The 19,458-nt window shown below is 41.3% G+C and overlaps 1 pseudogene; it reads right to left on the bottom strand.

The window, feature by feature from the left end:
* Positions 1–8,175: 8,175 nt before the first annotated feature.
* On the bottom strand, positions 8,176–8,640 carry LOC101586458 (annotated as a pseudogene).
* Positions 8,641–19,458: the final 10,818 nt, after the last annotated feature.

Genomic DNA, 19,458 nt, shown 5'->3' with positions numbered 1-19,458 from the left:
CTGAGAAGAAACACTTGGGCTGTGAAATGCTAATACAGTCTTTACCTTAACCCACTAAACAAGTTTGTCCACTTCAGGATTTCTTAACTGTCTGAGAATTAGGAACTTAAGAAACAAAGGCTGCTCCCTGGGCAGCAGGGTGTGCTGGCAGAGTCCTAAGCAGGCCTTCTACCCTTTGTTCCCTTCTCAAACATTCATTTCCATTCAGGACAGAGAATAACAAGAGTCAGAGCCATAATATCATTATCCTTAAAATGTACTAGCTTCTAGAAGCCAGATCTGTGCAAATTCAGATAGAAAGTTGGTTGCTTCCTGTTTTTGTTCTTGACTATGAATTCTCATGGACTTTCTTCCTATGATTTGAACTGGTTGATTGTCCTTTCAATATCTGTTTTTTCTCCTTCCCAACCAACTTCTCCATTCCTTATCCTATATGAGCAGTAATGTGTGGGTCAAGCTTTAACTAGATCTCTGAAGAAAAACAAGAGCCCTGATTGAATTTGCCAATTTTTGTGGGATAAATACACTGTGCCCGTTTCAGCCTACAAATACACCACCCTGAAGTGGAGGGTTGGGAAGAAGTAGCCAGCCCCAAGGCATATGACACTGCATCACACAAGAGCTGCATACTAAAATAAATGCAGAAATATAAGAGAAAATAACTAGGAGGTTATGAATTTTAAGAATCCACTACTTGTGTTTTACACATCATTTGTTAGTTTATGTAGTTTTCAATAACAGCTGTCTGAGTCACAAAATTCCTAAAACTTTAGTAGGCAGTTCACAAGATATTCAGAGACCAAAGTTTATTAATTCTGTGGGAACTCTTGACCAGGGTAAGGAAATTTTAAGTGATTCTAAACTCCCACTTTAGGCAAAACAAATGAAAAAGCAGAGATGTGTCCACTTAATGTACTTTATTTTGTGCCAGAACAAAGCTTGAACATTTGTGCACTTAATGCATAGATTATATCAATAGCAAGAGCGAGAAGAACAGAACTGTGAAACAGGCCATCAAGCAGAACTGTTCAATTCTGGAAAAGAAAATAAACGCAACTGAACATGAAACCAGGAAGATTTGAAGAGAGACATTTTGACAAAGTTAGTTTAATCTAGACAATATAAACACAGATAGATAGTATTAAATCTGTCTGAGATGGTAAAATACTGAAGGCATCATTGTTCATTGTGTAAGAAATGAAGGAAGTAAAGAAGAAAAGCCAAAAAGAAACACAGCCTTAGAGTCTGAGATGTGTAGGTGGATTAAGAAAATATAATTTGTATTTACCTTGGCTATAGCTAAGTGAATCTGAGACCACCCCAAATCAATCCTCAAAGCTTGGCTGCATGGGGAGAGTAGCTCAAGGTGCCAGGAAGGAATACAAGTGCTGATGTGTCTGGCAGTCACTGGGCAAGAAAGTGAAAAGCTCTTTCTTTTCCTCTTCCAGAAATTTCCCCCAGTCAGCGCACACCCTTCTTTCCACATCCTGTTGCTTCTGTCTTCTCCACCACTACTATCAAGCATTTTCTTAGAAGCCTCTTCATCCATTTCTTGTGTGGTTGATCTTCCTGTCTTCTCTTGTCCTCTGCCATCCCTAGAATCATAGGTTTGCAAATCAGCTCCAGGATAGCTTCCTCAACCCCAAGTTCTAGCTGGAAGATACATGGAGTTGTGCTGCTTGTTTACTGTCTTGCCTGCATTCATTGAAAAATGGAAAAGTATACTATTTCATAGTATCTCATATACCTACAATTGCTGCTTATATAATAGGTGTTCAGTAGATGTGTTTTCTAAATGAATAAAACAAATGAATCAATGTCCATAGAGGAGGCAGAACTCAAAGGAACGAGGGAGACTTTCCATGGTTTAATACACCTGGTAATCTGTATTGCTAGGTGATAGCACGGCTTTTACTGCCAGCCATAAACAAGTGAGCAGAACACAGTCAATTAAGAACTTTTTCAATGAATATGCCTCTGCTGCCCTTCTTCCCACCAGCCCTGCTTTCTTTTTCCTCTCCTTGGGCTCATCACTTACCATGCCAAGTCCCACAGATGGCCTGTCATTATCTGGGACAAAGCGAAGGGAAGGACAATTGATCCTGATGTAGGGACATGCCACCTTCAAGCACCTGTGTTTCTTCTCACCTTCCTTCATCTCCACCCAAATAGTTACATGCATGCTTCCTTGTATTGAACTTGGGCATTCTGGCAAACAGTGCTATCTACATATTCATGGAGACTGAAGCAAATGGGGGAAGGAGAAATTACAGGTTAGACAGGTGTCTGGTGATAGTCTAAATGATTATCTTTGCAAAAAGGAAAAGGTTGACGTAGGCCTTTTATATACTTCCAAAGACATGCAATTTACCTTGGTAATTTATTCTCAGGTGTGGAAGAGATGTTGGAAGTAAAATGGTTTTCACATCTATGAACTGGAGCTATTTAAGGTGGAAGGTGTGCTGCCTGCATGATTTAAAATAGGCAGCGAGGCCTTGTGCTTTGAGTTTTCAGAGCTTTGCTTCTTTCAGTCAGGAGGCGAAGGATGGGTTTTCTTCCTGGCTGTCTCAAACCCATTTAGGCACAACTGATGACAATCTGTCTACAGAAGAACTTTTACTCACCAATGTGGGTGAGATGATCAGTGTTTACCTTCCCTCGTTGTCCTGGATCTTCTTTCCTCCACTGACTACAAGAGTCTCAGGCACCTGAGTTACTCTTGTGAAGGCTCTGGAACTACAGGAACAAGCCTTCACCATCTCAGTTCTTTGTTGTCTTGCTAGCTATTAGATAATGGCCATTTTGCAGGTGTGTTTAGAATGTTCTCTCTCTGTTGAATTAAATAGCAGTTTTTATAAGTAGCAGTACTTGGAAAGTGTGAGGTTCCAAAAGATATCTGTGTTCCACTTTTTTTTTAAAGGATCAAAAATATTCACTTTATCTATTTTATTTAATGGAGAGCTTTGCCTATGTTAGGCTTCTATTCAGAGGATATTCTATTGGATATTCTATGTTGTACATAAAATGACCTATTGTAGAATAGCTACAGTCTAGGGACTGCGAGGTAGCTCAGTGGACTTAAGTGCTTCCTTAGGCAAGCTTAGGCAAGTGCAGGGACCATGGTTCGATCCCTGACACTAAATGCCACACCAGCCCTGCCCCCAGGGTGGTCTGAGCTGGCCACACACACACACCACACACACACACACACACACACACACACACACACACACACACACGAATAGCAACAGTGTATATTAAAGGGGAAATTGAACGGCAAGATTTCTAGACCCTAAGTAATGTGAACATTTCTCCACTTGATGTCTGTAGATTGGGTTGTATAAGGGAATACATTTCTTAAGCTCATGCATTTACTCATTCATTCATTTATATTAACAGATAATTATTGGGTATTCACTTAGTCTGGACTAAGTAAACTTAGGCTACACTACATTCTGGGAATGTAGATGGGAGCAGATGAGACATAGTTCCTGATCTTATGGTGCTTATAGCAGAAGAAGGAAGAAGGAAGATATTGAATAATCTTACACTTGATCTTAGCCAAAAGGCTGAGAAGCGATAAATAATTTTAAAAATACAGAATAAGTACAAATTTATAATTTGTGGTAAATAGTATGAGGGAAACTACACAGTGTCATAAGATTGTGACAACAGAAGGTAAAACAAAGAAGTAACATTGAATTAATAAGGCAACCAGTATCCTAGCAAAACCATCTGGACTCCTCCTACATCCCTTCATTTTATGTAAAGTAAGTATCAGTGACTCAACAGCACCATTATTGTGCACCAACTATCTGCAGTGTAAACTTGGAAGAGGTTTGCAAATACTTGCTCCCTTCTTCCTCCCAGTGAGCCCATGAGACTCTCAGAGCTATAAATGCTCCTACTCAGGTTCACACCTTGTTCTATCCAAGCCAGTGTGGTGTGTAAGGCAGATGCTAGGATTTGTAGAGGGGTCCAGCAGGATGATCCATCAGAAATTACCCGAGTGACTTCTCAACACTCCTACAATTACAAAATGTCCAGATTGATAGCAGAAGCAGGTCTAGAATTCAGTTTTTCAGTTCCAGTCCAAAGCTCTTCTCGTTCTACTTCCTTATCTCCAAATATCTTAACTATTTGCTCTCTGTTGAAAATTTAGGATTTAATTGATACTCTGAGTTAAATTTCTAAAACTGTTTGCTTTAGGCTCCAGACATAATTCCCAGTTCTCAAACTTATACCAAAATTATTCCTCTGTTGTTCTTATTTATAATTGGCTCTGTAGTACCTTCTAAGTATTCAAAATCCACTTTAGCATTAGTAGTGTAAGCTGCTTTTTAGTTGCAAAAAATATGCTGCTGACACATTCTTTGTAAGGAATGAACTACCCTGTAGTGTTTTCAGTAGTGCAAACCACAAGGTGCCTGGACCCAGAGACACGAGGGGTACATGGGGTTCACCTTCCTAGAACATTAATTTAGTCAGTGGCAAGTATTCTTTTTTGTTTGTTTTTTCAAAGTTTTATTGATAAACAGATAGCAATGAGACGGTTTCAAATCCAATCGGAAGTACAGTTTCAACAAATAATACACTGCATATATTCTTCTTAGTGGTTAATTGCTGTACACAAAGTGGACTTGTGAAGCTATTTACAGACACCATTAGAACAAATCATTCTATTCATTAAGAGAAGTGGCAAGTATTCTTAACCCTTTTCTTTAACATTACAGGAAACATAAATATATTATAGTGTAGAATGCAAAATTTGAATGGAATTTTAAGAACTATATTGCATCTCCAAGAAATTATGAGCATACAAAGACTCTTCCTCAAAAGCATCCTGTATTTCTACACCTCTCAACATGCTTACCTTTATAAACATATACTTAGCTTTCCGTCTTGTTGCTCTCTTTCCCAAGCAAAAGTTCCTACATGAAATGTTAAGGAAGTAATGGGCTATAATTTTGCCCAGAAAGACATTTTGTTTTAATTCTGATTTTCCTTTTGCTCTCATAAGTGCTGTCAGGCTAATACTTGTGATGTCGAGACTAGAAAATACATTGATCCAGAAGTTGTGTGGCCCTTAGAATTTATCCTAAATTGAACTTATAATTTTGCAGCTTTTTTTTTCCACTTCCTGTTTCCAAGGCCAAGATCTTTCAGATCAGAAAATAATCTTCACATATTATTAGGGCTGTAGGAAAAATGTTTTTAACGAGTCAAGTGCAAATTAATCATAATTGTATGTCTTAAAATATCTTCAAGGGCCAGCCAAATAGCTCAGCAGATTAAAGCACCAGCTTAGGCAGAGTGCAGCAGCTGAGGTTTGATTCCCAGCATGCTGTGCTGGCCCCATCCTTGGGTCATGCTGAGATTGTGATTGAGATGGGGCATGGTGGTGCACACCTGAGGTCCCAGCTCTTGGGAGGCTGAACAGGCGGATCACTAGAGTCCGATCTACATAGTAAGACCCTGTAGACCCTGTAGTAAAATATAAAAAAAAATTCATAAGGCTATATATATAAGTTGATAGAGAAAAAGAAACTGTATTCAGGTCATCATCTAAGCTACAGAAATTTGCCTGTCATTTGCAAAGCCAGGCAGCAAATTCCTAAACTCCTTGTGCATTGTATTTGGAAGTATCCTCCGTACCCCCTACCCCACCCCATGCACAGAGGCCCAAAGGACAGTTCTGTGTAGATCTTCCTCCCGTCTTGTTCTTCCAGGGGAGAGTCAAAGAGAAGGCAATTGTTCTGAAGATCTGAAGAGAGCTGTGCCTGTTGCTGGGCTGCAGGAGGTGGCAAGAATGAATTCCATGCCCTCCTCCAGAGGAGAGATTCTGCCTACCCCATCCGGCTGCCACCTGAGGCCCACTCCACAGTCTCACCACACCCTTTGGGAGTAAGAAAGTCCAGGTCCCACCATCAGCTTCCCTAGCAAGCGAGGAGTGTCTCCACAGTCTCTGTCTTCATACTAGCACCATTTACACAGGATTCTTGATGAAACCTGTAATTAGTACAAAGAGTTTTAACATCTTTATACTTTAAAAAATTGTGATTTTTTAAAAACAAAAATCTAATAAAATAAAATAAATATAAATAAATAAAAACAAAAATCTAAGAGACATTGAAATCTCTTCAAGCCACATTCCTTCATGGATCTGTCATACTTCCCACTCAGATAAGCCTCTCAGGGCCTCTCCTCATGATACCTTTTAAAGATATTCAGAGACACTTGTCTCTTTGAGGAGCTGGAAAGGAGTAGAGGTGACATAGCTCTTAGAAATGCTCACACTTTTTCTTCCCTGACAAACACTCTGCACGTTGTACCACACACAGATCTGCCACGGTAAGTTCCTGCCTGGCTCGATGTCCTTGGTGGGTCCGCAACAGAGAGAAGATGCCTGATCATCACCAGCGTCTGCCTGAAACAGGCACAGAGCAGAAACAGTGTGGAAGTCCTGATGGAAGGCAGATGGCCTCAACTGGATGTAGGCAGTCAGGACTGAAAGCTCTGATCCAGTGAGTTACAAATGGCAAATAAATATATGAAAAAATGTTCAACATTGTTGGTCACACAAGAGATGCAAATTAAAACAACACTGAGATTCTATCTTACACCAGAAGAACACATGGCATCGAGAGTGAGTTATTGGTGTCCAGCTCCCTCTTAACAGCAGAGTTGAGTTTAGGATTTGAAATATAGGTGTGTTAGCCAGACTTTCATTACTGTGACAAAATACCAAAGAAAACTGATTTAAAGGGGGCAAAGATTTATTCTAGTTAATGACTTTAGAGGTTTCACCCCAAGGTCAGTGGCTCTGTGGCTTTTAGGTCTGTGGTGAGGATGAAACACCATAGTGACAGGGCTCGGCTGAAGATAGATGCTCACCTGCTCACCTTATGTCAGCTGAGAAGCAGAGGGAGAGTGGAAGAGCTGGAGAGGAGGAGGTGGTGATAAGATACTGTGCCCAAGACCCATCCCCTGCAATTAGGCCACACCTTCTAGTAGCCCATTCGTCCACAAGCTCGTAAATGAATTAACTAAACCCCCACCAATAACAGCTCTGGTTTCTCAACTCACGTCAAAACTGTCCTCAAAACTTGCGTGATGCACTGCTGTGTCATTTTTGCCTGAGGAGCTTGTTTAGAAAGTATATTCCTTCAGACAAAGGGCTCCTGTCTAGAACATATAAAGATTTTTTAAAAATCAGGCCTTCAAATTTCAAAGACCCAATCCAGAAATGGGCATCTGAGATGAATATGCACTTCACCAACGAAGAGATACAAATGGCAAATAGATATATGCAAAAATGTTCAACGTTGTCACTCATTCAAGAGATGCAAATTAAAGCAACGCTGAGATTCTATCTTACACCAGAAAGAATGACTATTTTCAATTTTCTCTTTAATATTGGGAATTGAACTCAGGACCCTGCGCTTGCCAGGCAGATGCTTATTCTACTGAGCTATCTCCCGGCCCAAGAATGGCTGTGATCAAGAAGACAACCAACAACAAATGCTGGAGAGGCTGTGGGGAGAAAGGAACCCTTGTCCACTGTTGGTGGGAGTGCAGGCTGGTACAACCACTACGGAAATCAGCGTGGAGATCGTTCAAAAAGCTAAGACTGGAAGTCTCATTCAAGCCAGCTTTTCCCCTCCTAGGTATTTTTCCAAAAGAACTGAAAACATCATACCACATATTGACACCCATGTTTATAGCAGCTAAATCTTGGAAACAGCCCAAGTGCCCATCATTGAGGAATGGATAAAAAAGATGTGGTGCTTTAACATGATGGAGTATTACTCGGCTATAAAAAAGATAAATTTGAGACTTCTATAGATAAATGGACGCAGCTGGAGACTGTCTTGGTAAGTGAAATAAATGAGACCCACATGTGCAAACCCTGTATTTTCTCACTAGTGTGAGCATCTGAAAGAGTACATACAATCAGAAAGGTACAACAGATACCGTGAAAGAATTTGTTCAGTGGGAGGGAAAAACTGAGATGAGGAAAAGGACGAAAGAAAGGAAGGAAAATGATATATTTACTTATATGCGCAGGATTATTTGGATAACTGCACTGCTGGTATCTGCTGGTCTTTTGAATGGAGCAGTTAATGCTTAATTGTTTTATTCTTATTTTTTTCTTTTTTATTTCTTTTTTTTTTTTCAATACAACAAGCATTTATTTAAGGTACGGTATCCGCAGACCAGATAACTTTTAAACTGTGTCTCAGGGTTAACTAAGTTCATAAAAATATTTTGAAGACAGTTGCATTCACAGACTTCACCAAGTGATGACTTCTTTGCCCATTCTTCTCTTTCTTTTCTTTCCCGAATAACCTCTTTGAGATGTGGCTCAAGGTAGAATTTATCCTCCTCATGTTTTGTCCGCTGCTCTTTAGGCAAGATCTGATGCTTCACGCTCAGGTCCAGGGCTCTCTTAATGCGAAACATCCTGTCATGATAAAGGCTTTCTGGAAGCCTTCTTACGGCTTCTTTTACATCTTCATCTTCATATATTGTATCATCTCGCATTAAGCCCAGCTTACTGAACCCTGCAGCACTGTAATACCACTTCCGAATACCTTCCAGCCACCGGCTTGATGCTGCAACAGCCGGGCGGCCCGCCATCTTGGCTCGAGAGCGCTTTTTTATTTCTTATAACATCTTTGCTGTTGTTTTAAACTCACTTTGCAGAACTAATTTGAAGATAACAGCATGCAATACACCAATCATTGTTGAGTTCCTGTTACTTCATTTAGTGAAATTTTGTATCACTTTTAATGCCATTTTTGTTACTATTTTGTATTCTTTAAGAAATAAAGATTATAATAAAACAGCACAGTCCTGCAGAATAAAACTGCCTGCCCATTTAACAGCATCCCAAAGAAATTTTGATGGGAAACGCCTCCCTGAGCACATTCAGTGACAAGGCCTTTGATGTCTGCAACAGGGAACGCCCGAGCAAGCGTGTTGATCTGTGGCAGAGCCAGCGCCGGGTGTGAGGTGTCAGGCTCGCTGTACATGCTGGCTCCCCAGGCCCGGTGCTGCTTCTGAGTCCCCCTTCCCGCATCTCCTGGTCCACGGAAGGAGTGCCTGTGGCAGTACCAGGTCCAACACAATGCTTCTTTTCACTGCTCCAGTTAGCAATAAATTGCTTGTAAATCACATGAAAGCCTAAAATATGGGCAGGAAGAAGAAATTTGCAATATTGGGAAATAGCAGAGAATGTACTGTTGTTCATTTCTTTTCTTTTTGTGTGTGTGTTTAGGGAAGGGTCTACAGAGTGTTCAGGGTCTCACTACTAGATCGGACTCGTAGTGACCCGCCTATTTACAGCCTCCCAAGAGCTGGGATTACAAGTGTGTGACACCACGCCCAGTCTCAATTGCTCTCTCAGCACACCCCGGGGGCAGGGTCAGAATGGCAGGCCCTGGAATCAAGCCCCCGGCCCCTGAGCCTGCTTGCAGATGCTTTAATCCCCTGAGCTATTTGGCTGGCCCTCTTCATTATATACATAACATTACATACGTAGAATTTCTACAAATTGGCAGGCAAAAGACAAACATGTAGAAAAAAATGGGCAAATGATTTGAACAGACAAGTCACAGAGAAGGAAACTAAACCAGACATAAACCTCAATTATTTATAAGAAAATATAAGTTAAAATATTGATGAAGCATCTTTTGTTGTAGCTGATCAAATTGACACAAATTAAAAAGTCTAACAATCTCCAGAGTTCTCAACGCGTAGGTGAAGCCGAGTGTTCTTGCTTTATTCTTAGGAGAATCATTTGATATGTTCACACTTGACATACACTGGCATCATCTACTAAAATTCAAAATGTGATACCTAAGTTCAGAAGTTATAGACATTTCTCATTTAACTACCCAGTATGGGCTCCACAATTGGGTCGTTAATTGAATTGGTTTCTAAATGAAGAATTGTATATAGTGTGAACGTTACAATGCTCAGAGCAAAGAAATGGTCGAAGAAAACTCCAACTTGATAGCTTTTCTTTTATTTGCATAATATTGTAGTATGTGATGACATGCAGCACTGTAACGCATAACAGAGCATAAAACTATAGTACTGTACAGTAGAATCAGCAACAATTACAGTGCTTTAATATAGAAGAAGCCACCAGAAGGTGGCCCTGGCAGGGTCCTGCATCCAAAGTCAGAACAGCTGTTAAATAGGTAGGTCATTAAAAGGTCATTCTGTGTATTCGCATATACCCAATAGGAACCCTGATGTCTATACACTGAGTCATGTCATGGGATAGATACTGCAGCATTGATTTTTGGGGTTTTGTATTTTGTTTTTGTTTTTGCTTTTTGCCTTTTTTGGGACAGAGTTTCACTAGACAGCTGAGGCTGGCCTTAACTCACTTTGTAGCCCAGGCTGACCTCAAACTCATAGCAATCCTTCTGCCTCAGCCACCTGAGTGCCAGGGTGACTGATATGTGCCACCATGCCTGGCCTTGCAGCATTGTTTGTAAGAATAAAAATTACAATCCAATGGTTCCTATATGAAGGAGTTGGTAAATGAAATGTGTGGTTAAAAGTAATGATCTGAATCAACTGGTAAATCTCAAGAGCATTGTATTGAATAAAAGCATAGAGACTAACAAAATACTCAATGTGAATTACTTATATTAACAAAAGAGCAAAAATAATGCTATGTTTTATGTATGCATGTCACATATCTAACATTTTTACAAATACAATGAAAAGAGTTATACCCAATTCATATTTGCTGTCTGGGAAGGATTGGGGAAGAGACGGGTAGCTGATCAAGATGTTTCATTATACACCATCTGCCATGTAATTCTATAAGAGCCAAATATTAAAAACTGGACAAAGTATAATCAAGTGCTAACAGTTGCTACATATGGGTTGTCCTGGTTACTTTTCTCTCATTTCTGGGACAAGATACCTGATGCCCAAAATGAAGGAAGGAAAGGCTTACTTAGTGTTTTGGTTTGTATTTAGTTCTTCCCTCAAAGCTTTATGTAAATCATGGGGCAGTCGCCACTTGAGGGGCGGGGCGGCATGTGGCTTGAGGGGCGTGGCCAGAGGACCAGGGCAGGACTTGAGGGGCGGGGTCAGAGGGGCTTCAACCATTAAACTGGCTGGCCTGTGTTTTCTGAGAGAGGTGGAGAGGGTCATCCTGGACACGGCAGCGCCCCAGCCTCTCCTCCAGTGTCTTGAAACCTCCAGTAACTGTGAGCTAAATAAGCCTTTTCTTCCTTCATTTTGAGTGTCGGGTATTTGTCCCAGCAACGAGAGAACAGTAACTAAGACATTTAGCTTGTGGTTACTGGAGGTTTCAGTCCATACCTGTTGGCTCCGAGGCAGAGTGGCACATGGCAGAGGGCAGCAGCTCATGGTGGTGGAAGACAGCAAAAGCAGCAAGAACAGAAGGGGAGGAGCACAGCAAGCCTTCTTCCCTCCCTTTATATTCCCTGGAGGCTACTGGCCTCTGGGAGGGCATTGCACTCGCATGTATAATCATAGCATTAAGCCATGAATCAATCAAAACTTCTAGAACCAAAATTCTAGCCTGGCCCATGGCTGCACGAGGCTGTGGGAGAACATCTAAACACAAACCATAACATAGATCATAGGACTATGAGTGCTTGCTTTTATATTCTTCTTTGTAGTTTTCTGCAGTGTTAAGGTTTCTTTTAAATTTTAAAAGGGAAGCCATTTATTTTCATTGTCCTATAGCTAAAAGACCTACTTAGACTATGAAAAAGTAATGGTTAAGTGGATTAATGTCCAGGATGTATTTAAAAAAAAAAAAAACTTAACAAGGAAGTAACTAATTGAATTTAAAACTGGGTAAATGATCTGAATAGACCCATCTCAAAAAAAGAAGTACAAATAAACAATAAACACATGAAAAATGTCCAATGTCCTTAGCTATCAGGGAAATGCAAATCAGAACTACAATGAGACTCTTATCACATCCCAGCTGGAATGGCTCTTACAAAAAACAAAAAAATATAATAATAAATAGTGGCAAAGATATAGAGAAAAAAGGAACCCTTATGTACAGTTGGTAGGAATGCAAATTAGTATAAGTACTATGAAAGCCAGGATGGAGGTGCCTTTAAAAAACAAAAACAAAAAAAAAACCTAGCATTTGATGTAGCCATCCCACTCCTGCGCATAAAGCCAAAACAATGAAGTCTGCATACCAGAGAGACACCCATGCATCCATGTTTATTGCAGCCCTATGCACAACAGCAGAGGTACAGGACCAGACTGGGGACCCATCAGTGGATGAGCAGATAAAGAAAAACTGGCATATACACATAATGCAGTATGATTCTGCCACAAAGTGGAATGAAATCCTGTCATTTGCAGGAAAATAGATGGAACTGGAGGGCATCATGTTAAATGAAAGAAACTCAACAGAAAGACAAATGTTGCATGTTTGCTCTCCCGTGTGGAGGGGGCGTGAAAGTAGGAAAGGTTCTATGAGTCACTACAAAGGGAGCCAAGGGGACTGGGTAGAGCGGGGAGGTGGAGAGGGTATAAGAAAAGTGGATGGCCATGGTCAGCACATGGTATCTGCGTGCATGGAAAGCACACAGTGAACCCATTAAACTGAATAATTAATATGCTAATAACTATGCTTTTAATAAAAATAATAAAAAGAGAAATGGGAGGCAGTGAGATGCCGCCATCTCTGCATGCAGGAGGGCCTGGGAAGTGTTGGGGGGCCCCGAAAGACTTTCAGACTGCACCCTTGAAGGGACACCCCAAGAATACGATCCAAGTCAGTAGGATGAATGGCTTTGATTTTAGGGCTCCCTGCTACTGCTTACACAGACAGTGCAATCGCCAGTCAGAACCTCGAAGAATAAATAGCTCTCTCTTTGCTCCCCCACACCCCCCTTCCTGCCCCAAGCCGGCCTGCGGTTTGGCAGCCACACTTGGCTGCTTTGCAATTGGCACTCTTCTGAGTTTCTAGTTTAGGTCTGTGTGGTGGTTGACGTGGGAGGATGAGGGAGGTAAGAGAAGAGGAAAAGAAAGGGAAAGAATACGATGGACTCTGGATGAAGGAAGACACCCCTTGGCTTTTTTTTTTTTTTTTGGCAGGCTCAGCCCACCCTGGAGCAGGGCTGAGGTCCCTGCACTTGCCTGCGCTTGCCTGAGCAGGCGATTTAAACCACTGAGCTGTCTCGCCAGCCCTTGGCTTTCTTCATTGACCTGAGGGAAACTGGATTTTAGAGATGAAGGGATGGGAATCCTAACTTCTAGATGCCTGAGCAGTTTTGTGGAGACCCTGATGTTCCTTGAATCCTGTCCTTCAAAATGCTGTGAACACACACACACACACACACACACACACACACACACACACACACTGCATGCATGCTCAGACCTTGTATCTCCTCATATGCTGTAGTAGAACCCCACTTCTCTGGTCAATATGTATACTCACGGATGGCAGCCAGTGCTCACGAGGGTAGAGCCTAAGGCACTGTGTTCCCTAAATGGCGTCTTCATAACCTTTCACTTCCCAACACTGCGTGGTGTAACTCAAAGAAATAGAGGGCTCAGTTATTTGTCTTTGCAATGAATCTGCTGTCAGAAGTATCTGCTCATCTTATTTTCTTGTCCCTCTACAGATGGACATTTAAATTGTTTCTAAGGTTTTGCTTTTACAAACAAAACTCCAGTCCCCTGTTTAAGATAGCCTAGGTTTTTCTCTTCTTGGAAAGAGGGAAGGTATTTGCTGACTTTGTCCTGCTAGAAAAGTGCTGTTTTGCAGTGGTTTCCAGCATGTGGTTCCCCAAGACTAGAAGGCTCAGTGTCATAGGCACTTGAAGAAATACATATTCTTGGGCCCAACCTCAGACGATGACATGTTCACAGCCCAATAGCCTGTCTTTTAGCACATCCTGCAAGAGGCTGTGACGCACATCAAAGTTGGAGAGTCTAACCTATCATGATCCAGGGCTAACTTAAGCATCAGAAAAGAAGGATCAGGTTTCAAATCCTATGATTACTAGCTGCACTTCCTTGGGCAAATAACTTGCTAGAATTAAATGTTGTTTACTGTTTGCTGAATGAGTAATAGCTATGAAAGTTTGCTGAAGACTGAAGGGCTGTACAACTGAAGTTGTTATTACCGTTGTTATCGCCTATTGGGAGTGGCTTTGTTTGCTGAATCAGATTCTTGGCTTTAAATGCCCTTTCTACTTCTTTTAGGTGTTTGTCTTCTCCATGAGGAGTTTTCAGATTTAATAAACACAAGTAAGGAATGTTTGATTCAATTTGATTTCTGATGAAGCACAAGTATTTTTTAATATTAAGTATTCCCAATTATTGAGTAGGCATTGGTTGTACTAAAAAATTGCTTTTCTTTTTTCGAGGTCCTGTACATAAACTTGCATACTATGTCTAATGTAGGAGCCCTATATCCTTAGGATATTTTTTTAAGGATTAAAAACCAGGTTTCGTTGATTTCAAAATGCTTATCAGAAGGAATGCTTTATGCTGAAAGTATCAGGAAATGTCACAGTGGTTTTGACCAGAGGACTGTATCTATCTTGCCCAGCAAGCAGCGTTGGAGACAGGTGACTGTAGGACTGCTTCCATGGCTCCAGCACGTCAGGCATCTTATCTTGAGCTCCTGGGATTCTCGCCGTCTTTCCCCCATTCATCACAAAGTGGCTGCAGAAGCTCTAGGCATCTGCTTCTCACAGAGCTTGCTTATCAGACAACTGTATAAAATCAGGAGGAGAAATTTCATCCTCAGAACCAGGCAAATTGAGAAAATAGCTAGCTTTTTTAGTTTCTAGATTGGAAGTCGTGACATGGGGCACAGGCCCCAGACACATTTGAGCCACTGGGCGTCGACCAGTGCTGAGCAGGTATTTATGGAGTACTACCCAATGTTCAGTGTTAAAGACACAGAGGGTGATGAGGCAAGGTTCTTGCCCGCTGGGAGCTTATACTTTACCCAGGGTGGCAGAGGGAGTCCAGCCATTATATCAGCAGGTGTGTGCTTCTTCGGAACATGCAGCTGGGCAATTGGTATGCTCAGGGGCTGCTGCTCTCCGGCTGCAGCTCAGAAAAGACCCCTTGCAGAGGTGCTCCTTGGTACGCAGTAGATGCTTGGGAGTCAGTGAGGGCTCAGCCAGGGCACATGCACTCCACACACTGACCTCCATTGACATTTTAGCACATAGTGTGGACACAACAAGTGCTAACTCTTACAATGGTTTTAACCCTCGTGTCAGCCAGGGGTCGATGGGCTACATGGATATGCATCTTATGGGCCTGTCCAAGTCAGGCTGTATGGCTAACCATACCCACAACAACAAGTGGAGAAATAAGCAGGGATGTAGGACAGGCATGAACTAAAGAGAAATGAAGTTTAAAGAATAAATAGATCAGGCCATGCATGATGGTGCACTCCTGTAATCCCAGCATTCAGGAGGCTAAGGCAGGAGGGTCACTGCAAGTTCAAGGCCAGCTGGTCTCTACAGTGAGCTTGAGGTCTAGCCTGGACTACATAAGAAGACCCTGTCTCCAAAAGGTAATTAATTAGTTACAGATCATTAGAAAAATAATGTGCCATTGTGTACTAAAATTGGAACATATTCAAAAAGAAAATGAAAAGAAAATAAGCAGATGGCAGAACCAGGGAAATTAAATGTTAGAGATCTAAAGAGCTACATCGCCGTGTTTCTCAACATCTTGCAGATGTGTATGTGCGCAGTGTTCGACTGAGTCTTACGTTTGATTTTATTTAGTGTATTTTTTATTTTGATGCAACATAAGCAGATATTAGCAAATAAAATGCAGAATAAAATCTGATTATACTTCTATGAAAACACAAAACGGAACCTCACAAGAAAGCAAAGAGTAACAGTGGTTAGTGTCCTATGGATCGTGCTCTCAAAACATGGACCAAATGTTACTCCGAGTATGAGTCATCGATAAACAAAGAGGGAGACACTTCTTTTTGATGAACAAAAAGAGACTAGCAGTATAAACACAACAAATTAACATTTATCTTCTTCAAAATTTTTAAATTAAGTTTATTGGTACAATTTAGATACAATGATCACCTTTGTCATGGGGACTTTGTGCCTGTAAATGGTGGATCCTTGCTCCCCTTTTGTCCTTTCCAAAGCCCTCTCATCCTTTCAGCCACTTTTCTTTTGTTCTTTCCCCTTCCTTTCTTTCCCTGTCCCCCTCCCCAGTTCCTCTTTCTTTCGAACCATTTCTTCCTATGTCATTGTACCTATTACACACTTCGTGCCTCCCTTACTCCTTTGGTTTCTCACACCACAGAAGCAATGCCACACTTATGTGTGTGTGTCTGATTTATAGCAATTATCTTAAGATATTGTAGGAACAACTGAATAATGTGGGGAATTATTTGATCAAGACCTAACTATTATATGTAGGTGGGTAGATACACAAAGAAATAAAATAGATATTCTATGTAGAGAGCAACATATGTAAATATATCCATATATCTTCTCATATAAGAAAAATCACATTTAATCTTATTTAACTTAACATTATGTTTTCAAATCACACTTATTTGCATACAAATGCCTCATATTTACCCTTTTTCATGGCAAAACAGTACTCCGTTGGGTATTAGTAGCACATTTTGTTTATCCATTCATCTGTGGATGAATATATGCGCCGCTGCCAAGTTCTAGCTGTGATAAGCATGGGTGTTCATGTACCCTTGTAATAGAATAACTTTAACACTTCTGGGAAGACACCTAGAAAGAGAATATCAGGGTCAAATAGAATATGTATTTTTTCAGTTTTTGAAGAATCTCTATAGATTTCCATAGTGGTTGTGCTAGTTAGTTCACATTCCCACCAACGGTGTGGAAGAGTTTCTATTCCCCCACAACCTCACCAGCATTTGTTATTACTAGATTTTTTTTTTATGCTAGCCATTCTTTCTAGGATAAAATGATATCTCAGTGTAGTTGTAATTTCCATCTCTTTAAGGGCCAGCGATGTGGAATGTTTTTTCTGTGTGTTTATAGCCCGTGTGTACTTCTTCTGAGAAGTGTCCATTCATTTCAGTAGCTTGTTTTTTGTTTGGGTCTTTTATTTTGGTGGATGCAATTTCTTTGAGTTCTCATAGTCTTGATGTCAGTCCTTTGAGATGTAGTTGGCAAAATGATTTTCCCATTCTTTGGGGTGACTCTCCACTCTGTCAGTTGCTTCCTGTGGTGTTCAGAAGCTTTTAAGTTTTATATGGGCCTGTTCACTGATTCTCAGTATTAGTTCTCAGGCTCTTGGACTTCTATTCAGAAAGCCCTTACTACACCTATGTTTCGAGAGTTTTACTTATCTTCCAGTGGATGGTTTCTGTTTTAGCATTTAGAGCTTGTAATTATTAAACAATAAATACTAACTAAATTTTTGAAAAAACTGAAGTCTGCCATTGAAAATTAGTCATAAAATGGGACAATATCCTGCTCTCTTCTTAGCTGTATGAGTCACCCCTTGCCCACAAGATCCATACAGATTCCTGCTTTTCTGTCTGCCCTGTAAAAATTGTTGCTTTGAAGATTGGGTAGGTGAGCAGGCTTTCATTCTGGGATTCCTGGGTCCCTTCAGGGTGCCATACAGGCTCTCTTAGTGACTGAAGGGAAGGCACCAAGCTCACATGCCCCCCCCTCCACGCACATAGGTGTGCACACACACATCCCCATGTGCAGGTACAAACCAGACTTTCTATGTAGCATGCGGGTTAAGAGCTGCCACTCTTAACGTCCCAACTTTGTTGCCTTGGGCATGCGTCTCTTTGTATCTCAGATTCTTCATCTGTAGAATGGGAGTGACAATAAAACTTCCACTTTTATAGTACTATTAAGAATTAAAATTAAGAGTACTTACCACCAGGTCTAATGAACACTGATCATGCCATATACTGTGAATTTTTAGGAGTACCATGTTTATTGTTAGATATTTAGTGTTTGATTATTAGTTACTTCAAAAACAGAGTTCTGATGCTGGGGGGAAAAGAAAACAGAGAAGAAAGAAAGAAAAGAAGAAAAAGAGAGAGAGGAGGAGGAACAAAGGCCACTGTTGTAGTCAAAACCCCTCCTACTGTGGAAAACACTGAAAGGCAGAGAAGTCAGGAGACTTGTCTAAGGTTAGTGGTAGACTTAGGTGCAGACATCAGTGTGAGATGAGCAGTGGAAAGCTTACATGAACTTAACGTTTACAAGACTTTACTCCTCAAAAATTTTATTGAAATTATTGTAGAAATGGCACCAGATGATAAGATCTCACCCAAATGTCTTCCCGACACTTGTCCGTGCTGTGATTCCTGACGTCAGCACATCTACTCTAACAGCAGCTGTTAACATGGCGCTGACAGCCCTGCTGATGGGATTCCTGCCCACCTCTCCTTTTAATCTGTCCCCCATGGCCAGTTCCTGGCAGCAGTCCTGAGAAAAACCCCTCCTCTGAGCAAGCCAGTCCCTTGCTAATCCACTTAGGAAGCTCAGGGGATGGCTCTTGGAAACTCTAAGGTCTCTCCTGCGTAGGAGAAAAGTGACCATATTCTTTATAGGTGTCTAGTTAGAAATCCACAATTTGTCTTTACCTCTCTTTTCCTTACATTCCTACATTACTCTCTACAAAACATGCAAAGATCTTTCTACAACATCTGGGCTTCCCTGGTTTCACTAGATTTATCTTTCCCATTAGGCAATTCCTTGTCCTTCTGGGACCCTGCAGCCAGTGACCCTATCAAACTCAGCCTTATACAATAGGTCTTGCAGGATAAGAAGTAGAAGGAGGGCAGGTACAGAGTTGGCTCAACATCTCAGTATTGTTAAGGCACTAGGGTAGCTTTTCTATCAATTTCTTTGTCCCCCCCACAGTATGCAAGTGGTCATGGTGAGGCCCAGGGTTGCAGCTTTCTTGGACCTTGGATTTAAGAGGTCTTTCTCTGTGTGATGCTCCTTATGTGCCATAGAGGAAGCCCTTCGCAGAGCCCCCTGGTTGCCTCGCCCTTCAGTGAGAGGCGTGCTCTGCCGGCCATCTCTAGATGCAAAGGCAAGTGGGGCTCTGTGCAGCAGGCGGCTCTGCAGGCAGGAGAGAGGGAGGAAGGCTGTGTGGTGGGTAGATCCCTCTGCCGGGGCTGCTGCAGCAAAACACCATAGGTTGAATGGGCTAAAAAACAAGAAAATATTTTCTAACTTGCTGTAAGAGAGAAGTCTAAGATCAAGGTGGCAGCAGGACTGGTTTCATCTAAGATTTCTCTCCTTGGCTTGGAGGTATTTTTCTATCTTCTTACCCTATATCACATGGTCTGTCTTTTGTGTCTTATAAAGACACCATCAGGCTAGAATGGGGACCATCCTAATGTCCTCCTTCGTTTGTTTCTCTCTCTCTCTCTCTCTCTCTCTCTCTCTCTCTCTCTCTCTCTCT

Source organism: Octodon degus, unplaced genomic scaffold, assembly GCF_000260255.1.
Source record: "Octodon degus isolate 3935 unplaced genomic scaffold, OctDeg1.0 scaffold00168, whole genome shotgun sequence".
NCBI lineage: Eukaryota > Metazoa > Chordata > Mammalia > Rodentia > Octodontidae > Octodon > Octodon degus.
The sequence above is the reverse complement of the archived record's forward strand: the minus strand, read 5'-3'. Positions and strand labels throughout refer to the sequence as shown.